The 22,182-nt window shown below is 52.2% G+C and overlaps 1 protein-coding gene across 1 annotated transcript in view; it reads left to right on the top strand.

The window, feature by feature from the left end:
* The window catches only part of SLC12A5 (solute carrier family 12 member 5), a 103,979-nt gene that overhangs the window by 10,421 nt on the left and 71,376 nt on the right, over window positions 1–22,182 (top strand). The window lies entirely within an intron of this gene.

Raw genomic sequence — 22,182 nt, 5'->3', positions numbered from 1 at the left:
GCGACATGACATTTCCTTGTGCCTGGCATGGAGAAAGCACATAAAGAAAAGTTCTTCTCCTTTTCCCATTACACTAGAAGCCCTAGACATCCAATAAAGCTGAATATTGGAAGACCCAGGCTGGATTTATATATATAAAAAAATCCTTCCTGTAACACATTGTTAACCCATGGAACTCCCTCCCACAGGAGGCAGTGACAACCACCAACTTGGGTGGCTTTTAAAACAGATTAGGCAAATTCCTGGAGGCGGAGAGGGCTCTTGTGTTCGAATCCTGCTTGCTGGTTCCCCACAGGCAACCGTTTGGCCTCTGTGAGAACAGGATGCTGGACTAGATGGGCCACTGGTCGGATCCAGGAGGGTCTTGCTGTCTTCTTATGACCCCTCCCTCCTAGGCACTCATTCCTAAGGAACGGTGTTTTCTCTGCTGTGATCACCAGAGGCAGCTTTGTCCCTCCTCCTCCTGCCCCAATTCCCTGTTGCTCAAAATCAGGCACCTTTGGACGCCTGATGACTAAGCAGCAGGTGCTTCGCTCGATCTGGAGATGAATCAAGCCTTTGCTGTCCCTCTGCAATCCTCGCAAGATCTGGAGGAGGCTGGGGTTCTCCTTGCCCACCCGGTGGCAGAGTTGGCTGGAACCTGGTTCATCTACTTATGCCAGCTAAGGAAGAGCCCTGCTGGCACAAATTAAGCCAGCCTGAGGTATGCTGGTGTAAATGGCAAAAAAGGGGCTGTGTCAGGGCTAAGGGGAGGGATAGAATGGCACAGTATCCTGCCCTCTACATTCCCTGGTCCTGCCCACAGAGCTTGGCAGAAATGCAGTGCCATGAAAATCAGCTCCGCAGGAGTCGGTGGAATGGCAGGACGGGAAGGTTTGCCCTGCCCCCCAGCAGCCACTGGCCAGGAGCACAGAATCCTAGAGCTGTAGAGTGGGAAGGGACCCTCAAAGGTCATCCAGCCCAACCCCTGCAGTGCAGGAATCCCTTGCAGCTGGTCTTGCAGCAGATCAGATGCCGCTGAACTGGTCTGTCTGCCTGGTTAGGATTCCTCTCCCTCTTGACTGCTGGTGGGCTGGGGCAATTGCCACCTGTAAGAACTGAAGGCACCCAAGGTGGTTTTTAGATCTGGATTCTTATGATTCCTTCTGGAGTTTTCTTGCGATGCGGCAAGGGGGCGGGGGGAAGGCTAAGATGGCTTTTTGAAAATGAATGACTTTTTAAAAATAAAAAAGTGGTTTGTCCCCTTTAAGAAAAGTCAGTGTATTTGAAAAGTGAAATAGAATAATCAAATGCCTCACCCTTCCACTAGTACGCATCTCAAAAAGGCAAAAAGGCAAAAAGGCACGAATGCCGAGGTTCTGCGCACATGCAAATGTGTCTGATGAATTGATTGATCTTGAGGCAAAGGCTGGTGGGGAGACGTCAATTAAAGTTGACTTATCATTGGTTAGTTAACCTAGATCTCATTTCCCCTCATTTGCTTTGACACTCAGAGCAGCTCAGGGAAGCCCTGAGGAATGGATTTGGCACGGCTGCTTCTCTGTATGGGGAGCCCAGGAGTTGTGGGTTCCAGACAGGTGTAGCTGCTGCTCCCAGAGACCAGGGCAGGTAGCAGGTGTCTCCCTTGCTGCTGCTCTGGGGGGAGTCAGTGGGAGCTCCTTTCTGCCATTTGGGGAGGGGCAGGAAGCCTGGCCTGGATCACCCGGGGAACCAAAGTGTCCCCCCCCCCATGTGTGTGATGCTGCAATACCTCCTTCAGAAAGAGAAAGGCATTTGTCTCCTTCCTCATAACACACACAAGCTTGGACATGAAAGAGGTTTATTAGAGGCTCCCAGTACGTTTCCCAGCACAATTCAAAGTGTTGGTGCTTGAAAGCCCTAAATGGCCTCAGTCCAGTATACCTGAAGGTGCGTCTCTCTCCCCCCACATCGTTCTGCCCGGACACTGAGGTCCAGCGCCAAGGGCCTTCTGGCGGTTCCCTCATTGCGAGAAGCCAAGTTACAGGGAACCAGGCAGAGGGCCTTCTCAGTGGTGGCACCCGCCCTGTGGAACTCCCTCCCATCAGATGTCAAAAAGAAGAACAACTACCAGACTTTTAGAAGACATCTGAAGGCAGCCCTGTTTAGGGAAGCTTTTGATGTTTAACAGGCCACTGTATTTTAATACTTTGTTGGGGAAACCCAGCCAGATGGGCGGGGTATAAATAATAAATTCTATTCTTTTCTTTTCTACTGGATTATGCATGGCAGGGAGAAAGAGGCTAGACAGGAGCTTGATCCTTGCGCTCTCAGAACGCTAGAATTCATGGGCATCCGAGGAAGCTGAATGCTGGAAGATGCAGGCAGGCTGGAGAAAAGAAAGTCCTTCTTCATGCAGGACAGTTAAACTGTGGAACTCCCTCCCACAGGGAGAGCCACCAACTTGGATGGCTTTACAAGAGGTTGAACCAAATGCCTGGAGGACCAGAGGGTGACAAATAAGTTGCCAGCCACTGCTGGGGACAGTGATGCTTCTGAGTATCAGTTGCTGGAAACTTCGGGAAGGGAGCAGACAGGGCTCTGGTGCTCGGATCCTGCTTATGGGTTTCCCATGGGGGCATCCGGGTGGCCCCTGTAAGAAGAGGAGTCTGGACTGGCTTGATCCAGGAGGCTCCCTTTGTGCTCTTAAGGAAGTCAGACTATCCTCCACCAGGGTCAGGGCCTTCTCAGTGATGGCTCCGACCTGGTGGAACGCTCTGTCCCAGGAGACCAGGGCCCTGCAGGATTTAACCTCCTTCCTTCTCTGTAAGACAGAGCTATTCTGCCTGGTCTTTAATTTGAATTCAGCCTGATCCCCTTTTTGTGAAGATTCCCCACTCTGGGATCCCACAGCTAATTCACCCCTGGTCTCCTCGCTGGCCCAAATAGGACTAACTTAGCCAGCTAGGCCTGGTGATCATCTAATGCTTATTGGATTGGATTAAATTCCCCCCTAAATTGATTTTTGAATTTTGTATTTATTGTTATTCACATTTTATACTGTATTCTATGCTGTTTTTTGTTGCATTAATTAAGTGTTTAAATTTGTTGTTAGCCCTGTTCCCAGTTTTCTGAACCCGGAAGGGCGGGGTATAAATATATAAATATTATTATTATTATTATTATTATTATTATTATTATTATTATTATTAGAGTCTCAGACTGGGCCTGACTGCATGGGTCTTGTTGCAGAGGGAGGCATTTTGGGGGGGCTGCCAGTGTACTAGCCATGCACAATTGGGGGTGGGGGTCCCCCCCTAGGGTTCCCTTGCACAGTTGCAGAGAAAAGTGGGTTGTGTCTCCCAGATCCCCCTGGATCTAGGCGCCTGTGCACATTCGGAACCAGCAGCCCCCCCCCCCCGGCATTGCTGGGGGTTGGACTAGATGGCCTTGGGGTTCCCTTGCAGCTCTGATTCCGTGACCAGAGCAGGTTGCTCTCTGCCAGCTCAGGCCATTTGAAAGCGGATGAGATGACTTTGTGATGGAGGAGGAGCAGGAGGAGACAAGCAGGGCTTGCAAGTCGCAATGGTGAGAGGCGACCTTCCAGATGAGAGGCAGTCTGATGGGCAGCAGCTGTTGGGAGGGCTCTGGTCTCCGGGCCTGGCTTGGGGGTCTCTGTGGCTGATCATGGGCTGCCAAAATGTGAGTGCGGCTGCTGCTGTTAGGAGAGGGCTGGTTTTTTTTTAGCTTTTTAAATGTGTATTGTAGGATGGAGACAGATCTGGGTTACAGCTAGGCTTTTTGTTTTTTGTTTGTGCTTCCTGAGATACAGAATCAACTGTTTCTCCTTCCCATCAGCACTCCATTCCTGGGCAGACTTGAAACCTAGGTAAAGGGGTAAAGGGATCCCTAACCATTAGGTCCAGTCGTGGCTGACTCCGGGGTTGCGGCGCTCATCTTGCTTTATTGGCCGAGGGAGCCGGCGTACAGCTTCCAGGTCATGTCGCCATTTACCTTCCCGCCGGAGCGGTACCTATTTATCTACTTGCACTTCGAGGTGCTTTCAAACTGCTAGATTGGCAGGAGCAGGGACCAAGCAACGGGAGCTCACCCCGTCACGGGGATTCGAACCGCCGACCTTCTGATCAGGAAGTCCTAGGCTCTGTGGCTTAACCCACAGCACCAATGGCATCCCACTTGAAACCTACATAGCCCCTAATAGCCTTGTTTGAATAGCTGCCCCCCCTATGTAACTTTCTCATGTTAAAGACTCTTGCCAGGTGGAAGGGTGGGGGAACATGGCCTCCCCACAGCCGTTACAAAACAAATGCGCTCTTCCCCCAAAGGTCAACTCGTCCAACCCGCCCCCCCTTGCCAGAATCACAGCTAATGTATTTGCTCTTCTTCATTTAACCTGAATAATCTGAAACCTCCTGTGTTATTTTCTGACATTTCGATTGGCCCAATAAACGAGCATTGCCATGATACGGGTTTGGGGATTTTCCTGATGGGAGACTGCAGCTCCCTTCACATTTTGTGTGGCCTGGGGAGGGCGATGGCTTGTAGGGTCCCTGGAATTTCCAAGAACAGGAGTCCTTGTGGCGAAGGACTGCTCTCCTGGTGCCCTCGGGCAATCTAGAACATGTGGACATCCAACGAGTGCTGGAACACTCAGGACGGAGGAAAGAAAGTCCTTCTCCACACAGCGCATCATTAAACTGTGGAACTCACTTCCACAGGAGGCCACCAACTTGAATGGCTTTCAAAGAAATTTAGAGGAGTTTGTGGTGGAGGAGAGAGGGGGCTGTTGATGTCTACAAGAAGGAAGAGGGCTCTTGCAATCGGATCCTGCCCGCTGAATTCCCAGAGGCATCCGGCTGGCCATTGTGAGTACAGATGTTGGATGGGCCATTGGCCTGATCCAGACTTTATAGCTCCTCCCAGGTTTTATGCTCTCCTGAATCCTGACCCCATCTCCACCCCCTGCCCCCTGACCTGCAGCGCCAGCAAAGTGCTCCCTCTGAGTCCACACGCTGCATCTTCCTTCCCTGTGATGCTTTTTGGAGCGCCTGCAGCCCCAGAGGCTGAACTCAGCGCACTGCACTTAGCTGTGCGCAGAATTAGTGCTGCTTGGTTTGGGGCTGGGTGGAGATGCTCCAGACCTAACTCTCTCTCTCTTTTTCAAAAAAAATTATTCATTTTATAACACAAATACAGAACACAAACAGAAAAGACAAACAATACAAACAAATCCATGTCATATCCTTATTTTTCTAAACATCATTAAGTGGGATTCCCCAAGTCCCACCTATCTGATTTTCATTTTACTTCATCTTTAGCAGTTTACATATAATTTCTAACCATCTCTCCCCCCCCCATTTATTTTAACCATAAAAAACTTCACATTTTATCACTTATAAAATACACTATCTTCTACTTCTAACCCTACCGCCTATATCCACTTCCAGAGCTATTCTTAGATTTAAATATTAACATTTTTTCAAATGTTCCTTAAACTTCTTCCAATCTTCTTCCACCGTCTCTTCTCTCTGGTCTCGGAGTCTCCCGGTCAGTTCGGCAAGTTCCATATAGTCCATCATCTTCATCTGCTTAACTCTCTGCGGAGTGGACTTGGGTCTGAGGGCCCAGGCAGATGCTCCCTCCCTCCCTCCCTCCCTCCCTCCCTCCCTCCCTCCCTCCCTCCCTCCCTCTTTCAACTTGAAGCTGGACCAAAGAGACCCCACAGCAGCCCTCCATGCTGGCCTGGAATCGGGAGACTGGAAGGGACCCCCAGAGGCATCTAGTCCACCCCCACGCAATGCAGGGGTTGAGATACTGAAGCCCAGGGCTCCCCATCGCCATCCCCTGAGAAGAGGGCTTTGCGAGGCTCTGACGGGGGGGGGGCAGAAGCAGCCCCCAGGCTTTGCCGAAGCCCCCTTCTCACCTCGGACCCGGCTTTGCTGGGACCCTCCCTCAGCGCCTGCCTCCTTCCTTCCTGGGACCCCCCTCCCCTCCCATGCCCACGCACAGTTAGGGGGCGTCTGCTTGGGGGCTGAGGCTCACGGGGGAAGAGCGGGAGGCAGCCGCATGCCCCACTTCTCCCCGCCCCCTCCCTGCCCGGGGGAGACTCCGAGATCCGACGCGTTTCTTAAAATAAACCCTGAATTAGATCGCCACTCGGAGCGGCACAGTTGCCATGGCAACGCCAGTCTTGGCTGAGCGGCGGCAGCGGGATCTGGAGGGGGACCCGGGTGGCAGATGCTGCCACAGGGCAGGTCCAGGGGCCCCCGGCCCACCTCATTCCCTGCCACCCACCGCCTCGGGGGACCCTGCCGGCCCGTGTGAGCACACCTCTGAGTGGGCTTTGCACAAGCATCTCCCCCTCCCCAAAGGCAAATGGGGAGACTGGGGTCCCCCGAGTGCCCCCTGCTGCCATCCACAAATGGAGCCCTGCGGCACCTGGGATGATGGAGGGGGCATGGAAAGGGTGTCTGAAGAGCCCCAGGACCATCTGGCCCAGCCTCCTGTTCTCACAGGGGCCAAGCAGACGCCTCTTGCAGGAAACCCAGACGCAGGATCCGAGCACAAGAGCAACTCTCCCCTCCTGCAATTCCCAGAGCAGAGGCACCCTGGCCAGGGGCAGCAATAGGGCTCTCCTCCTCCGTGAATTTGTCCATCAATCTGCCTCCTGTGGGAGTGAGTTCCACAGTCCAACTGTGGGGCGCAGTGCGTGTGAGTGTGAGGAACCCAGACACGCAGGCCAAGGGGCACGTCCCCCCCCCGCCTTGAATGCCAACCCACAGCTGCTCCAGCAGCTGTAGCTTGACATTTCTGGACCACAGTATAGATCAGTGCTGCTGTGTGTATCCCTCTGCCGTCTCCACGGCAACCAGCTGCTTAAGGAGGCCCTCTAGTTTCCACGGCAACCATGCTGCCTGTCTTCCCTCTCTTCTTCTGCTTGATGGATTTCACAAGCGATATTTTGGGGAGAGGAGGAGGAGGAGGAGGAGGGAGAGGAGAGCTTTAAGTCCAGGAGGTGTGGGGCAGGGGGGAGGACAGCCCCCTGTCCGTTTGGGGGACCTTCCTTCTGCTCCTGAGGGTGGCAGGTTTTGTGGGTGTAGGCAGCTGCCTTCTCCTGACTCTGACCATTGGCCCATCGTGCTCCAGACTGCCTGCACTGGCCGGCAGCAGGAGTCCAGCCAAGGGACTCTCATTCGAACCCTGCCTGGAGAAGGAGCTGAACCTGAGGCCCTGCCTCTGAGCCCCTGCCCTGCCCCCGCTCGGCTTGAGAAGGGGTCTCCCCTTGGTTCTGTGGGCATGTGGGTGGGCACAGCTGCAAGGCCAGCCCCTCCTGCCTCTGGTGCCCAGTTCCAAATGCCCCCCCCCCCCGTCTGACCTGCCCAATGCAAACATCCCTCATTTCAGGCAAGGCCCGGTTCAAGAAGCCCCTCTGCCCACAAACAGAGTTTCTCCCCAGGACCCTCCCTTTGCAGAAATGAACCCCTTGGCTGCCAGGTAGTGAGATGCATAGTAGTAGTAGTAGTAGTAGGAGTAATTTATATCTAAAATTATTCCGGGAGGCTCCCAACAAAAATAGTAAAAACACAATACAATATCAAAAAAATTCCTTCCAGTAGCACCTTAAAGACCAACTAAGTTAGTTCTTGGTATGAGCTTTCGTGTGCATGCACACTTCTTCAGATACACTTCTTCGTGTGCATGCACACGAAAGCTCATACCAAGAACTAACTTAGTTGGTCTTTAAGGTGCTACTGGAAGGAATTTTTGTTTTGTTTTGACTATGGCAGGACCAACACGGCTACCTATCTGTAACTAATACAATATCAAATACTGAAAACTTCCCTGAAGAGGGCTGCATTCAGATGAAAACTACCATGGGCTTCAAATCCCAGTGAGGACCCTACAGGTGGGGAGGCTAGCTGGCTCAGGGGGCAAATTCTGACTGCCATGAAAAGCAGACCTGTCCGGTGGGAGGGGGGGCAGGGGGAACAAGGAATGGGAGCAGCGCTCTGTGCTATTCAGTGAGTGGTGCCAGGTGAGGACGATGTCTGTTTGGAAACCCTTCTCCAGCGCCGAAATAATGGGCCTTCAACTGGGCCTGCTCTGTTGGGGGGGGGGCTGCAGAGCGTCTCCAGCAAGACCTTCCTGAACGGGCCCCATTTTGTCACTCCCTCAGGCCACACACTTGCTTTGCTAAGGGGTGTGATCGAAAACCTGTTGTAGCGATGATAAATAAGGAGGGCGTGAGAAGATGGCCTCCTTCTCCTTTCACCAGGAAGCCCCAAAGCTCCTGTGTTAATGACATATGGTGAGCCTGCTGGATCAGGCCCATCTAGTGGCCCTTCTAGGCCAGGATCTTGTTCTCACAGTGGCTGAACAGTTGCCTGTGGGAAGCCAGCCAGCAGAATCCGGGTACCAGAGCCCTCCATCGCCTCCTCCTCCTCCTCCTCTTCCTCTTCCTCCATCTCCATTTGTCCAATCCTCTTTTAAAGCCATCAGAGTCGCTGCCTCCTGCAGAAGTGAGTTCCAAAGCTGAACTATGCATCGCGTGAAGAAGGACTTCTTCTCATCTTTTGTCTATAATAATAATAATAATATTTTATTTATATCCTGCCCTTCCCGGTTCAGGGAACCATGGCTCAGGGCGGCTACCAACAAATTTAAAACACTTAATTCATGCAACAAAAAACAGCATAAAATACGGTATCAAATGTGAATAACAATAAATTCAGAATTCAGAAGTCAATTTTTTTGGGGGGGAATCCATCCAATAAACTTTAGATGATCACCAGGGCTAGCTGGCTAAATTAGTCCTATTTGGGCCAGTGAGGAGACCAGGGGAGAATTAGCTGTGGGATCCCAGGGTGGGCAATCTTCACAAAAAGGGGAGAGGGAGGGAAGGAAGGGAAATAAAAGATCAGGATAGATTCAAATTCAAAGCCAGGCGGAATAGCTCTGTCTTACAGGCCCTGCAAAAGGAGGTTAAATCCTGCAGGGCCCTGGTCTCCTGGGACAGAGCGTTCCACCAGGTTGGAGCCATCTAGCATTCTCTTTCTTTGTTTCCCTCGCCCTGGTGCCCCTGGACTTCTGTGACCGGGAGGCAACCCCAGCCGACTGCGGAGTGTCTTGCCAATAATAAATGTGCCCTCTCAACATTGGTAGCCCTGCAGGACACAGGAGAGGCCCAAGGCAAGAAGGTGGAGTGGCTGGCCGACCGGCTGGCGTGTGGGCAAGGGACTCTGGTCTCCATCAGCAGAGCTGTCCTTCAGACTGTGCCCCCGGGAGGCGGCCTGCCTCTTCCTGCTTGGCTCTCCGGCTCCCGGAGCTGTGAAGTGTGAGGCGGCACCTCGGATGAAGTGTGAGCAGGAGCCTGACTGTGGCATGGGCATGTGTGTGTGTGTGTGTCCGCAGGAGGCAGTGGAGACAGAGTGGCAGCTCGGCCTGCCCAGCCCAGCTGCCTGGCAAGGAGCCGAAGCAGGCGGGCGGCTGGCTCTGCTGGAGCAGGAACTGCCTCAGCCCAGCCATGCCTTTCCCTGCTGGGAGGAAGGCCGCCTTCCCAGCAGCGAGGTGGCAGCACTGGGCTTGGCTCGGGAGCAAAGGTCTGGCGCTGCCTGGCCCCAGAGGTTTCAGGATTGGGGCACCTTCCTGGAGGAGGAGAGGGCTGTGCTCAGCCCCAGAGGTTTCAGGATTGGGGCATCTGGTTGGCCACTGTGAGAACAGGATGCTGGGCCACATGGGCCTGATCCAGCAGCCTCATCTGAGGTTCCTATGCCTTGGCAGCTGCCACTGTCCCAGGGCTCACAATTTGTGCCATTGAGGACTCTCTGAGGAGGCTGGTGCTGTTGTGGCTCACTGGGAATATGAAACAAAATTTTAAAATTCCTTCCAGAGACCAACTAAGTTTGTTCTTGGTATGAGCTTTCATGTGCATGCACACTTCTTCAGATAAACTGAAACAGAAGTCACCAGACCCTTATATATAGTGGGAGGGTGGGGAAGGGTATTACTCAGAAGGGGGGTGGGAATGGGTGATTGGCAGATAGCTGTGGTAAACCTGTTGACTGTTAAGACTGCAGTTGGTCTTACAGGAAAAAGCAAGGGGTGAGATGGCTAAAAATAGCTTTATCATGTATAATGAGATAAGAATCCAATGTCTGTATTCAGACCAGGTCTCTCCATGGTAATAAGTTGCAATTCAGCAAAATCTCTTTCCAGTCTATTTCTGAAATTCTTTCCTGAAGTATCTGAAGAAGTGTGCATGCACATGAAAGCTCATACCAATAACAAACTGGGTTGGTCTCTAAAGGTGCTACTGGAAGGAATTTTTTTATTTTGTTCCAACTACGGCAGATCAACACGGCTACCTACCTGTAACTGGGAATATGAAAGTCGGCCCTGCTCTGTTGGCAAAAATTCCCCATGAGAGCAGGAGGGAACATGGGAAAGAGGCAGGGGGCAGACTGGGTAGAGTGCCAGACTGGGACCCCTGGGAGACCTGGAGTCAGAGCCCCCCACTTGGCCATGAAGGGCCAGTCACCGGCTCTCAGCCTAATCTCCCTCACAGGGTTGCTGTGGAGGATTAAATGTGAAGGGGAGAACCATGCATGGCAGGTGGGATAGGAATGCAGTAAGTAAAGCAATAACAAATATATAAAAGGGCGGGGGGGGGGGGAGATTGACACCAGGTGGCAAAGGGGTCTGGACTGGATGACCTTTCTTGGTCCCTTCCTACTCTACGATTCTATTCCGTTTTGACCCGGGACAAGCAGGCCCCCATCTCTGTTGCTTGGTGGCTACCTTATCTGTCCCTGAGCTTGACTGCCTTGCAGTGACCAAAGCCCTGAGAGTGGGCAGTGTGCTCAAATTCTGCCCACTCCCCCCCCAAGCATCACCCCCACCCTGCTCAGCTTGTCTCCTCCGGTGCCAAGGCAAGAAGGAGCAGAGGTGTCAGGCTGTTGTGAAAGAGAGCTGCCAGGGTGCCAGCTTGAGTCTGGCAAGGTCCCTCCTGGCCTAGAGAGCTGGGGCCAGGCCTGGCTCCAGGAGAACTGCCGCCACCCCCCCCCCCAGCAGCCGAGGAGTGAGGCTGTGGGGTGCAGAGAGGGAGTGTGGAGGGGGGCACAGCGGTTGCCCTTGCCAAGGGGACTTGCAGTCAAATCTCCTGCTCATCCGTGTGGCAGCATTTCCTGCCCCAAACGCCCTGCGCTCACGGCACAGAGGATGCCAGGACCATCCATCTCAAGTGTGAGCTGCAAATTAGCCTGCCACCCCAAAAACCGGCCCAAGGCGCTCTCTGCAGTCGCACAAACAAATGTGACTTGTCCTCAGGTGGCCCACTTGCCATGACTCGGGCAGCCTGTGAAGAAGAACACACAAAGCGACTTGAGTGAATTCTCTCTCTCTCTCTCTCTCTCTCTCTCTCTCTCTCTCCACCTTCTCCAACGTTGCCCAGCCTCTTGTTGCTGAGACTGCAGAGGTTGGGAGGAACTGGTATCTGCTGGTATCTTCTCTGGCTGTCCCTAAGAGAGGAAAGCGCTGGATTCTGACCCTGGGGCAGAGCTAGACCGGCCCACGCTGCCATCTCCTTCTCTCCCTCCCCTCCAGGATCAGGGCCATTGGTCTCTCCCCACCCCCATGAATATGATTTGGAAGCATGAGCTGTGCGGATGTGGCGAGAGAGCCTTGGCGATTCCTTGTTGTTGGAGAGCCCAAGTCAGCCCACACTGTCCTCCTGGAACTCTGGCTGCTTCCTCAGGTCTTCCTCTCTGGGACTGACTCATGCTGCTTCCCAGGAGGCACCCCAGGATGCTCAGGAGAGGCCTGGTGCTGCGGAGATCAAGCAGGATAACAGAATCATGGAGCTGCAGACTTGGAAGGTACACACACCAAGGACCATCTAGTCCAGCCCCCTGCAATGCAGGAATCTTGGCTCAAGCATCCCTGATAGGTGACCATCCAACCTCTGCTTGGAAACCTCCAAGGAAGGAAAGCCCAACACCTCCTTAGGAATCATAATAATTTATTATTCATATCCCGCCCATCTGGATGGTTTTCCCCAGCCAGTCTGGGCGGCTTCCAACAGAATATTAAGATACAATAGTTTTTAAACATTAAATGCTTCCCTAAAGAGGGCTGCCTTCAGATGTCTTCGAAAAGTCTGATAGTAGTTGTTCTCTTTGACATCTGCTGGGAGGGCATTCCACGGGGTGGGTGCCACCACCAAGAAGGCCCTCTGCCTGCTTCCCTGTAACTTGGCTTCTCGCATTGAGGGAATCGCCAGAAGGCCCTTGGCACTGGACCTCAGTGTCCAAGGCAGAATGATGGGAAGCGCATTCCACTGCTGAACAGCTCTCAGCATCAGAAAGTTCTTCCTAATGTTTTGTTGGAGTCTCTTGTCATTTGAATCCATTAAGGATGAAAGAGCTGGTGCATCAGGTCAGTGGGGACCCATCTATTCCAGCATCCTGTTCTCACAGGGGCCAAGCAGATACTCCAAAGAGAAACCCCCAAGCAGGATCTGAGTGCAAGAGCAGCCCTCTCCCCTCCTGAGGTTTCCAGCCACTGCCTTTGAGCATGGAGGCAGAGCAGAGCCATTGTGGCCCTTAGTCATTGACAGGCCTCTCCACAAATTTGTCCATCCCCCTTTTAAAGCCAGCTAGGTTTATGGCCATCCTTGCTTCCTGTGGGCATGAGTTCCATAGTTTAACTGTGCCCTCTGTGAAATCCTGAGCCCCTGAATCTATTCCTCCCCTGATTGGGACCACTTGGCAGTCAGCTCAACGCCAACAAACAGAAGCTCCTCTCATACATCGATCTGTGGAATTCCCGACCGCAAGACCTGGCAGTGTCTGACTGGCTTGGCTAGTTTGGGGAAAGGCAGGTTTATCAATGGCTGTTAGCCCTGACACGACATGAAACCTCTGCTCAGAGGCCACCTGCCTCGGACTGCCAGGTGCGGGGGGGGGGGCAGAGGATAAGCCTTTCAAGGGCCGATGGAGAGATAGCTCAAGGAAAATGTTACACTCCGTACCTGGGATTATTAGGAAGCAGACTGAAAATATGACGGCCAGTGCCGTAAGAACTCTCTGCAAATCTATGGCGCGGCTGCATCTGGAATGCGGTGGACGGTCCCAGTTGCCTCACCTCAGAAAGGATGCTGTGAAGCTGGGAAAGGTGCAGAAAAGGGCAGCTGAAATGATGAAGGAATTGGAAACCCTTCTTCCACAGGGAAAGGTTGTGGACTCTTAAGGTTGCGGGGGGCAGGGGAGAGGTTACTAAAGGGGAGAAAGACCGAGACTGATAAAATTATGCTGGCTGGAGAGACAAGGAAACTGGCTGGCGGAAGATTCAGGCAGGCAAAAGGATTTACTTCTGCTCTACCCAACACATGGGCAGCTTGTAGAACTCGCTTCAGCACGGCTCTGTTTTCTTGTTCTTGAGAGCATCAGAAGAGCACCTGCTGGATCAGGCCAGTGTCCCACCTGGTCCAGTATCCTGTCCCCACAGTGGCCAACCAGGTGCCTCTTTTGGGAAGCCAGCCAGCAGGATTCGCGCCCAGGAGCATTCTGCGCCCCCCCCCCCGTGATTTCCAGGAGGCATTTTCTGCCTCTGACTTTCTCATAGCTGACATCCATTATCCCCCATGGATTTGTGTAATCCATGGAGGATAAATCTGTTGGTGGCTATTAGCCATCTAGTCTAGCATCCTTCTCCCATGGAGGACAACCAGATCATGGGAAGCCCAAAAGGAAGACATGAGCACCATGTTGTTGTTGTTTAGTCATTTAGTCGTGTCAGACTCTTTGTGACCCCCTGGACCAGAGCACGCCAGGCCCTCCTGTCTTCCACTGCCTCCCGCAGTTTGGTCAGACTCATGTTTGTAGCTTCGAGAACACTGTCCCACCATCTCGTCCTCTGTCGTCCCCTTCTTCTTGTGCCTTCCATCTTTCCCAACATCAGGGTCTTTTCCAGGGAGTCTTCTCTTCTCCTGAGGTGGCCAAAGTCTTGGAGCCTCAGCTTCAGGATCTGTCCTTCTAGTGAGCACTCAGGGCTGATTTCCTTCAGAATGGAGAGGTTGGATCTTCTTGCAGTCCATGGGACTCTCAAAATTCTCCTCCAGCACCATAATTCAAAAGCATCAATTCTTCAGCAATCAGCCTTCTTTATGGTCCAGCTCTGACTTCCATACATCACTACTGGGAAAACCATAGCTTTAACTATATGGACCTTTGTTGGCAAGATGATGTCTCTGCTCTTTAAGATGCTGTCTAGGTTTGCCATCGCCTTTCTCCCAAGGAGCAGGCGTCTTTTAATTTCACGACTGCTTTCACCATCTGCAGTGATCATGGAGCCCAAGAAAGTAAAATCTCTCACTGCCTCCATTTCTTCCCCTTCTATTTGCCAGGAGGTGATGGGACCAGTGGCCATGATCTTCGTTTTTTTGATGTTGAGCTTCAGACCATATTTTGCGCTCTCCTCTTTCACCCTCATTAAAGGGTTCTTTAATTCCTCCTCACTTTCTGCCATCAAGGTTGTGTCATCTGCATATCTGAGGTTGTTGATATTTCTTCCGGTGATCTTAATTCCGGCTTGGGATTCATCCAGCCCAGCCTTTCGCATGATGAATTCTGCATATAGGTTAAATAAGCAGGGAGACAAAATACAGCCTTGCCGTACTCCTTTCCCAATTTTGAACCAATCAGTTGTTCCATATCCAGTTCTAACTGTAGCTTCTTGTCCCACATAGAGATTTCTCAGGAGACAGATGAGGTGATCTGGCACTCCCATTTCTTTAAGAACTTGCCATAGTTTGCCGTGGTCGACACAGTCAAAGGCTTTTGCATAGTCAATGAAGCAGAAGTAGATGTCTTTCTGGAACTCTCTAGCTTTCTCCATAATCCAGCGCATGTTTGCAATTTGGTCTCTGGTTCCTCTGCCTCTTCTAAATCCAGCTTGCACTTCTGGGAGTTCTCGGTCCACATACTGCTTGAGCCTTCCTTGTAGAATTTTAAGCATAAGCTTGCTAGCGTGTGAAATGAGTGCAATTGTGCGGTAGTTGGAGCATTCTTTGGCACTGCCCTTCTTTGGGATTGGGATGTAGACTGATCTTCTCCAATCCTCTGGTCACTGATGAGTTTTCCAAACTTGCTGGTATACTGAGTGTAGCACCTTAACAGCATCATCTTTTAAAATTTTAAATAGTTCAGCTGGAATGCCATCACTTCCACTGGCCTTGTTATTAGGAGTGCTTTCTAAGGCCCATTTGACTTCACTCTCCAGGATGTCTGGCTCAAGCTCAGCAACCACACTACCTGGGGTGTACGAGACATCCATATCTTTCTGGTATAATTCCTCTGTGTATTCTTGCCACCTCTTCTTGATGTCTTCTGCTTCTCTTAGGTCCTTATCACTTTTGTCCTTTATTATGGCAATCTTTGAACGAAATGTTCCTTTCATATCTCCAATTTTCTTGAACAGATCTCTGGTTTTTCCCATTCTATTGTTTTCCTCTATTTCTTTGCATTGCTCGTTTAAGAGGGCCTTCTTGTCTCTCCTTGCTATTCTTTGGAAATCTGCATTCAGTTTCCTGTATCTTTCACTATCTCCTTCGCATTTTGCTTGCCTTCTCTCCCCCGCTATTTGTAAGGCCTCATTGGACAGCCATTTTGCTTTCTTGCATTTCCTTTTCATTGGGATGGTTTTCGTTGCTGCCTCCTGTATAATGTTACGAGCCTCCATCCATAGTTCTTCAGGCACTCTGTCCACCAAATCTAAATCCTTAAACCTGTTCCTCACTTCCACTGTGTATTCATAAGGGATTTGACTTAGATTGTATCTTACCGGCCCAGTGGTTTTTTCCTACTTTCTTCAGTTTAAGCTTGAATTTTGCTATAAGAAGCTGATGATCTGAGCCACAGTCAGCTCCAGGTCTTGTTTTTGCTGACTGTATAGAGCTTCTCCATCTTTGGTTGCAGAGAATATAATCAATCTGATTTCGATGCTGCCCATCTGGTGATGTCCACGTGTAGAGTCGTCTTTTGTGTTGTTGGAAAAGAGTGTTTGTGATGACCAGCTTGTTCTCTTGGCAGAACTCTATTAGCCTTTGCCCTGCTTCGTTTTGAACTCCAAGGCCAAACTTGCCAGTTGTTCCTTTTATCTCTTGATTCCCTATTTTAGCATTCCAATCCCCTATAATGAGAAGAACATCCTTCTTTGGTGTCATTTCTATAAGGTGTTGTAAGTCTTCATAGAATTGCTCAATTTCAGTTTCTTCAGCCCCAGTAGTTAGTGCATAAACTTGGATTACTGTGATGTTAAAAGGTCTGCCTTGGATTCGTATCGAGATCATTCTAGCATTTCTGAGATTGCATCCCAATACAGCTTTTGCCACTCTTTTGTTGACTATGAGGGCCACTCCATTTCTTTTGCGGGTTTCTTGCCCACAGTAGTAGATAAGATGGTCATCCGAACTGAATTCGCCCATCCCGTCCATTTTAGTTCACTGATGCCCAGGATGTCAATATTTATTCTTGCCATCTCATTTTTGACCACATCCAACTTACCCAGGTTCATGGTTCTTACATTCCAGGTTCCTATGCAATATTTTTCTTTACAGTATTGGACTTTCCTTTCGCTTCCAGGCATATCCGCAACTGAGCGTCCTTTCGGCTTTGGCCCAGCCGCTTCATCAGCTCTGGATCTACTTGTACTTGTCCTCCGCTCTTCCCCAGTAGCATGTTGGACGCCTTCCGACCTGAGGGGCTCATCTTCCAGCGTCATAACTTTTATATGCCTGTTGTCTTTGTCCATGGAGTTTTCTTGGCAGGGATACTGGAGTGGCTTGCCGGTTCCTCCTCCAGGTGGATCACGTTTGGTCAAAACTCTCCACTATGACCTGTTCATCTTGGGTGCCCTGCTCGGCATAGTTCATAGCTTCTCTGAGTTCTTCAAGCCCCTTCGCCACGGCAAGGCAGTGATCCATGAAGGGGATGAGCACCATAGCGTGGTCCTTCTTGGGGTCCCCAGGAACTGGCCTTTGGAGCTATCCTGCCTCTCATCCTGGAAGGAGAACTCAGCCATTGTGCCTACAGTAGAAACCCCAGCGAGAGATGCCCACCATGAATTTGTCTAATACCCCTTTAAAGCTCTCCAAACCATCGCTTCCTCTTGTGAGAGTGAATTTCATAGTTTGCTCTGTATGAATAGATTCCTGCATTGCAGGGGGTTGGACTAGATGACCCTGGGGACCCCTTCCCACTTTTATGATTCTGTGAAGAAGGCGTTTCTGTTACTGGTCCTGAACCTTCCGACGTCCACCTTCATTGGATAATAATTTGGCATCCTCAGCGAACTTTGCCGCCTCACTAACGACATCTGTCTCCAGATAATTTAAGAGTGAGTTTCAATGCCCAGATCCCAAGACATATCCTTGGTGGGAGACTCCATTTGCTATCCCTCCCCCAAATGGGGAGAATGGTCCATTTATTTCTGCTTTTTAACTGGCTGCTGATCTGTACATAGCAGCTGGTGAGATGGCATGGAGACAGCTGCTCCAGCTGTTGTGGCCCCATCGGACCAAACTCGCTGCAACTTATCCCTCCCCCTCTAAGGAAGGGGCAGCAGCCCACAGTTTTGGGAAGCTGGAGAGCAACAGAGCCCCCTCCCCTGCTATCGCACTCGAGAACCTCTGCGCTTGAGTCACGGCTGTCAAACCTCCTTGGAAGCTTTTGTCAACTGCCTTCATCGAAACCTTTTTGAAATTCCATGTAAACAATGGACATAATGCATGGAGACAGGGGGCCTGACACTCAAACTTGTGCACATCCCACGAAGAAGCTGAATGTTGGGAGATTCAGGACAGATAACAGAACCTTTGTGCAGCGCATAGCTAAACTGTGGAAATCCCTCCCCCAGGAGGCAGCGGTGGTCACTAACTTAGGCTAAAGAGGATTAGACAAATTCGCTGAGGGTGAGAAGTCTCCTAGGCATGAGGGCCCTGCTCTGCCTCCACAGCTGGAGGCAGTAAGTGCTTCCGAATGCCAGCTTCTGGAGTCCTGCTTGTGGTTTCCTTTTGGGCATCTAGTTGGGAGGAGCCTCCACCTTGTGAGGCTCAAAGAAGCCTCTGGCTAGCAGCTCTTGGGAAAGAAGCTCTTGGGAAAGAAGGCTGGACCAGGTGAAGCCTCCTCTGGTCTCCTTATCTCTCTGCTGTTTGACCTAGAGATGAAACCTAGCAGCTGTATTGCCCTTTTCCATTGGAGCTATATCTGGCACCAAGCATTATGTTTTTTTTTGGGGGGGGCAGGCTCCATAACAAAGGACTCCCCCCACAGTTCTCTCCCCCTTACACACACCCCGCCAGCCTGAAAGGGCCCCTCTGCTCCTCTGAATTCCTGATTGGGGTTTTGTTTGGGTGCCCATCTCTAGGGCTTGTGCCGTCTCAGTCATCTTGCAGTTATATCACCCTCACACTTCCCTGTCCTTTCTCTGCCAGGCGTGCACGCGCGCGCACACACACACACACACACACACACACACACACACTGGCAGCCCTGTGCATTGTGAGGTGCAAAATAGGTGTGATGATATCATTTATCAGAGCAGCCTGCCTTGCTGGTGGAGGAGAGGAGCGAATGTCACCAAACTCTTCATTAGGCAGGCGGCCCAGAGGGGGAGCTGGTCCTCGCCGCCACACGGTGAACCACACAGTTGAGGGAAGACATGGCTTGCTGGACTCCCAGCCACAGAGCAGCCAGTCGCCTTCGCAGGTGCTCACAGGTTGTGGCTCAGCAGGACATCGGGCTGAAACATGTGTCCCAAACCCTGCAGCCACAGTGGCCAATGCAGACCCCACTCCCTCCTGCAGAAAAAAGTGGTCCCATTGTGGTTGATTATCCAGCAGATGTTGTGGTGGGAAGTAGCCTAAGTGACTCTCAGGGGCCTACGGAGGGCAGGTGATCAGTCATGAAAACCAGTTGGTGGGAGGGGAGACTTGTGTTCGAATCCTGATTGTGAGTGTCCCTTTGGTGAATCTGGTTGGCCACTGTGAGAACTGGGTGCTGGAGCAGATGGGCCATTGGCCTGATCCAGCAGAGGCAGAATATATGACTACCAGGGACTGGGGACAGCAAGAAAAAAGGACTCTCTCTCTCTCTCTCTCCTGGTTCTGAGCCACTCAGACAGCATCTGACTGGCAGCTGCTGGAAAATGGTGGACTGGCTGGACTTTGGTTCTGGACTTTGGGCAGTTCTTGTGGGGTTAGTCTGAAAGATGATGGCTGATGATGCAGAAACCATGTCCTGTCAGCACTCATAGTAGAGAGAAATGTGCTCACGGGAAAGGAGGGGGAGCAGAGCAATGGAGGGTCAGGATCCTGGCTGGCTGCAACAGGGCAGGCCAGCTGCTGCTTCTGGGAACATTTGCCTGGGAGGAGAGCTGGTCATATTTAATTTACCAGCTGCTGAATGGAGTGGGCCAGATCCAGGCCACTTGGCCATTGTGGGCAAGGATGCCTGAATAAAAGCAAAACAAAAAATATTTAACGCTAGTCATAAACAATTCTAGCGCTTCCATGTTCATTGTGCTTTGACTATATTATCTTTGTAATACAATTGGTCTGTAAGGCACTAGAATGACCCTCATATTTTAGGGGTGGGGTCTGAGGCCATTTGGAATGTGGCTTCGAGGCGCACAGATGAACATGGAACCCAGTCCCAAGCGATTCCCCCTTGCTTCCTTGTGGCTCCCCGCTTCCGGCTTTCCCACCCCATATGATGTCCTCGCCCATTTGCTCCAGGCCCCCTGCTGCCCCCGGCCCAGCACCGAGGGGGTGTGGGGAGAAAGTGAGCAGCCTCCTTGGGAGCCCCACACTCTGGGGCGGAGGAGGCCCCAGCTGCCCACTCTGTGCCAGCAGTGACGGAGGCTCTTGAAATGGAGCCATAATCCTGGGATTAGAGGATTAGCATCTTTTCACGTGCTCCCCCCTCCCCTCCCCACTGCCTCCACTTTCGCTGCCTGTGCCCGGGCCACCTCCAGAAATAAATAGACTGCTAGCTAGCAGATTCCTTCCTCCGGGACAGGGAGGGAGCCCACTTCTGCCTTTGGCTCTGCGTGCAAAAGAGTCTTTGGGGGCTGGCAGCAGCCTTCCTCCACCCCCCTCTTGCCAAGGCCCCATCTGTGTGGCTTTGCAGGCTCCTGCAGGTCCACAGGTAAATTGCACATGGATGCCCAGGTGGGGCAGAATGGAGAGGGGGGTAGGAGCCCCCCTTCACACCCACCAGCAATCGTGAGACTCCTAGTGGTGGCCAAGAACATCTCTAACACTTTCTTTATTCCTCTGGGTTTTCACATAGCACCTCTGCAAAAATATGCATTGTATTCTTTGCTGGCACTGCCAGCTTCTAAAGGGCTCTGCCTGCAGCCTGAACTCTTGCCCAAGGGCAGGGCAGCCTGTGCAAGCCCAGCAGCGTGTGCCCCCTCACCTACTGTGAATTCCCTTCCCTTTTTGACGCCCAGAGAGATCAACCACCAGGCATAAGGAATCAGCGGTGTTGCGGTGCCACCCTCTGCAGCTCCAAGGGGGTGCCTCTTGTGGCCGGGGTGTCCCCGGACCTCAGTGCCGGCACCTGCCCGCTTTGCCCCCTGGACGGATGCAGCAGAGCCCCCTGGAGCCAGGGAATAGGGAGCCCTGGCCGTGCCGCAGGGCGAGGAGGAGAGGAGGGGGCAGGAATGCAGAGCAGCTGGCCAAGGCCCAGGAGGAAGCAAACAATTAATTACAGCCGTCAAGGAGTAATGAGTGCCAGCGTCTGCCATGATCCGTGCTGGGACCCAGGCGCCCCCCTCCCGCTGCCAGGACTCACCCACATGAACTCCAGCTGCCCACGGTGTGAAGCATCTCTGGCTGGGGAGGCGGCTCCCTGCCTCGGCCCCACCCCCTCTCTTTCTCTCACTCACACACACACACACACACACACACACACACACACACACACACACACGAACCCCCAACTCTCCTGTCGGCATCTCCGCAAGCCTGGCCTGTAGGCTCCGCCTGGGCTCCTAAGAATAGAAGAGCCTCGCGCATCAAGGCAGCGGCCCAGAACTAGTCCAGCACCCTGGACAGGGGCAAAACCAGGCCGAGTCAAAAGACCCAGTTTGGCACACGCATTTGTGCACGCGCACAGGCTGGGAGCCTCAATGGTGCCCCTCTGGAGGCTTTACTCAGGGCAAAAAAAAAAAACTGCCCCCCCCCGCTATGGCACTGATCCTAGGGGCGTTTTTTTTTACGGCAACGTGCTTCACTTTACTCTGGTTTGCATGGAATTGCACTTGCCAGTTCACTGCCCATTCACTCCGTTTGGGGAGGTCCTTTTGGAGCTCCTCCCAATCCCTTTTTGTTGTTGTTGTGATCCTGGACAATTTAGTGTCATTGGCAAACTTGGCCCCCTCGCTGCCCAGGCCTAACTCTGGGTCGTTCACTAGCAAGTTAAAGAGCGCGGTTAAAAATACCCAATAGGTGGAACTTCAGTCTCGAAACCTAGGTGGCTTTAAGAGGATTGGGCAAATTCATGGAGAAATGGAGGGCTGTTGGCGGCTCCTAGCTACTCTGGCTCTGTCTTGCCCTCGACAGCTGGAGACAGCAATACGTCTGAACCAAAGGAGGGGAGAGGGTTCGGGCGCTTGGATGCTGCTTGGGGGTTTCCTACAACCAGCATCTGTTGGGTCACTGTGAGAACAGGGCGCTGGGCTACAGGGGCCCCTGGCCTGGTCCAGCAGGAGGGTCTTATGAATGGTCTTTTCTGATGGTCTTATGAATGATGTGCCGCCTCTGGGGCTCAGGCCCCATCAAGGCCCAGGCAGGAGAGAGCCGAGTGACCTGGGCGTCCTGGGCTGTGCCTGGCTGGTCGTGGGTCCCACAAGCCAACTCCCTCTGCTCTGCTTCCCAGCGGCTTATGAGGAACCCACTCGAGGGCTGCTTACAGCGTGACCCACCACCACCCGGGGCTTTGTGATGGGAAGGGGGGCATTCTTGACTGACAACCATGAGGATGCTGCTGGGGCCAAGGCAGGGGTGGCTAGGAGTATCAGATTGGTCTGGGGCGAACTATACGTCTGGCACGGGCGACACGTCTTTCTAGCTTCTCATCCTCTGAGGAATGATTTGGGGCAGGAGGGAGTGCCCCAGCCAGGTGTGTGTGAGTGGGTGGGTGG

Source organism: Podarcis gaigeae (assembly GCF_964106915.1).
Source record: "Podarcis gaigeae genome assembly, chromosome: 6".
Taxonomy (NCBI): Eukaryota; Metazoa; Chordata; class Lepidosauria; order Squamata; family Lacertidae; genus Podarcis; species Podarcis gaigeae.
The sequence above is the reverse complement of the archived record's forward strand: the minus strand, read 5'-3'. Positions and strand labels throughout refer to the sequence as shown.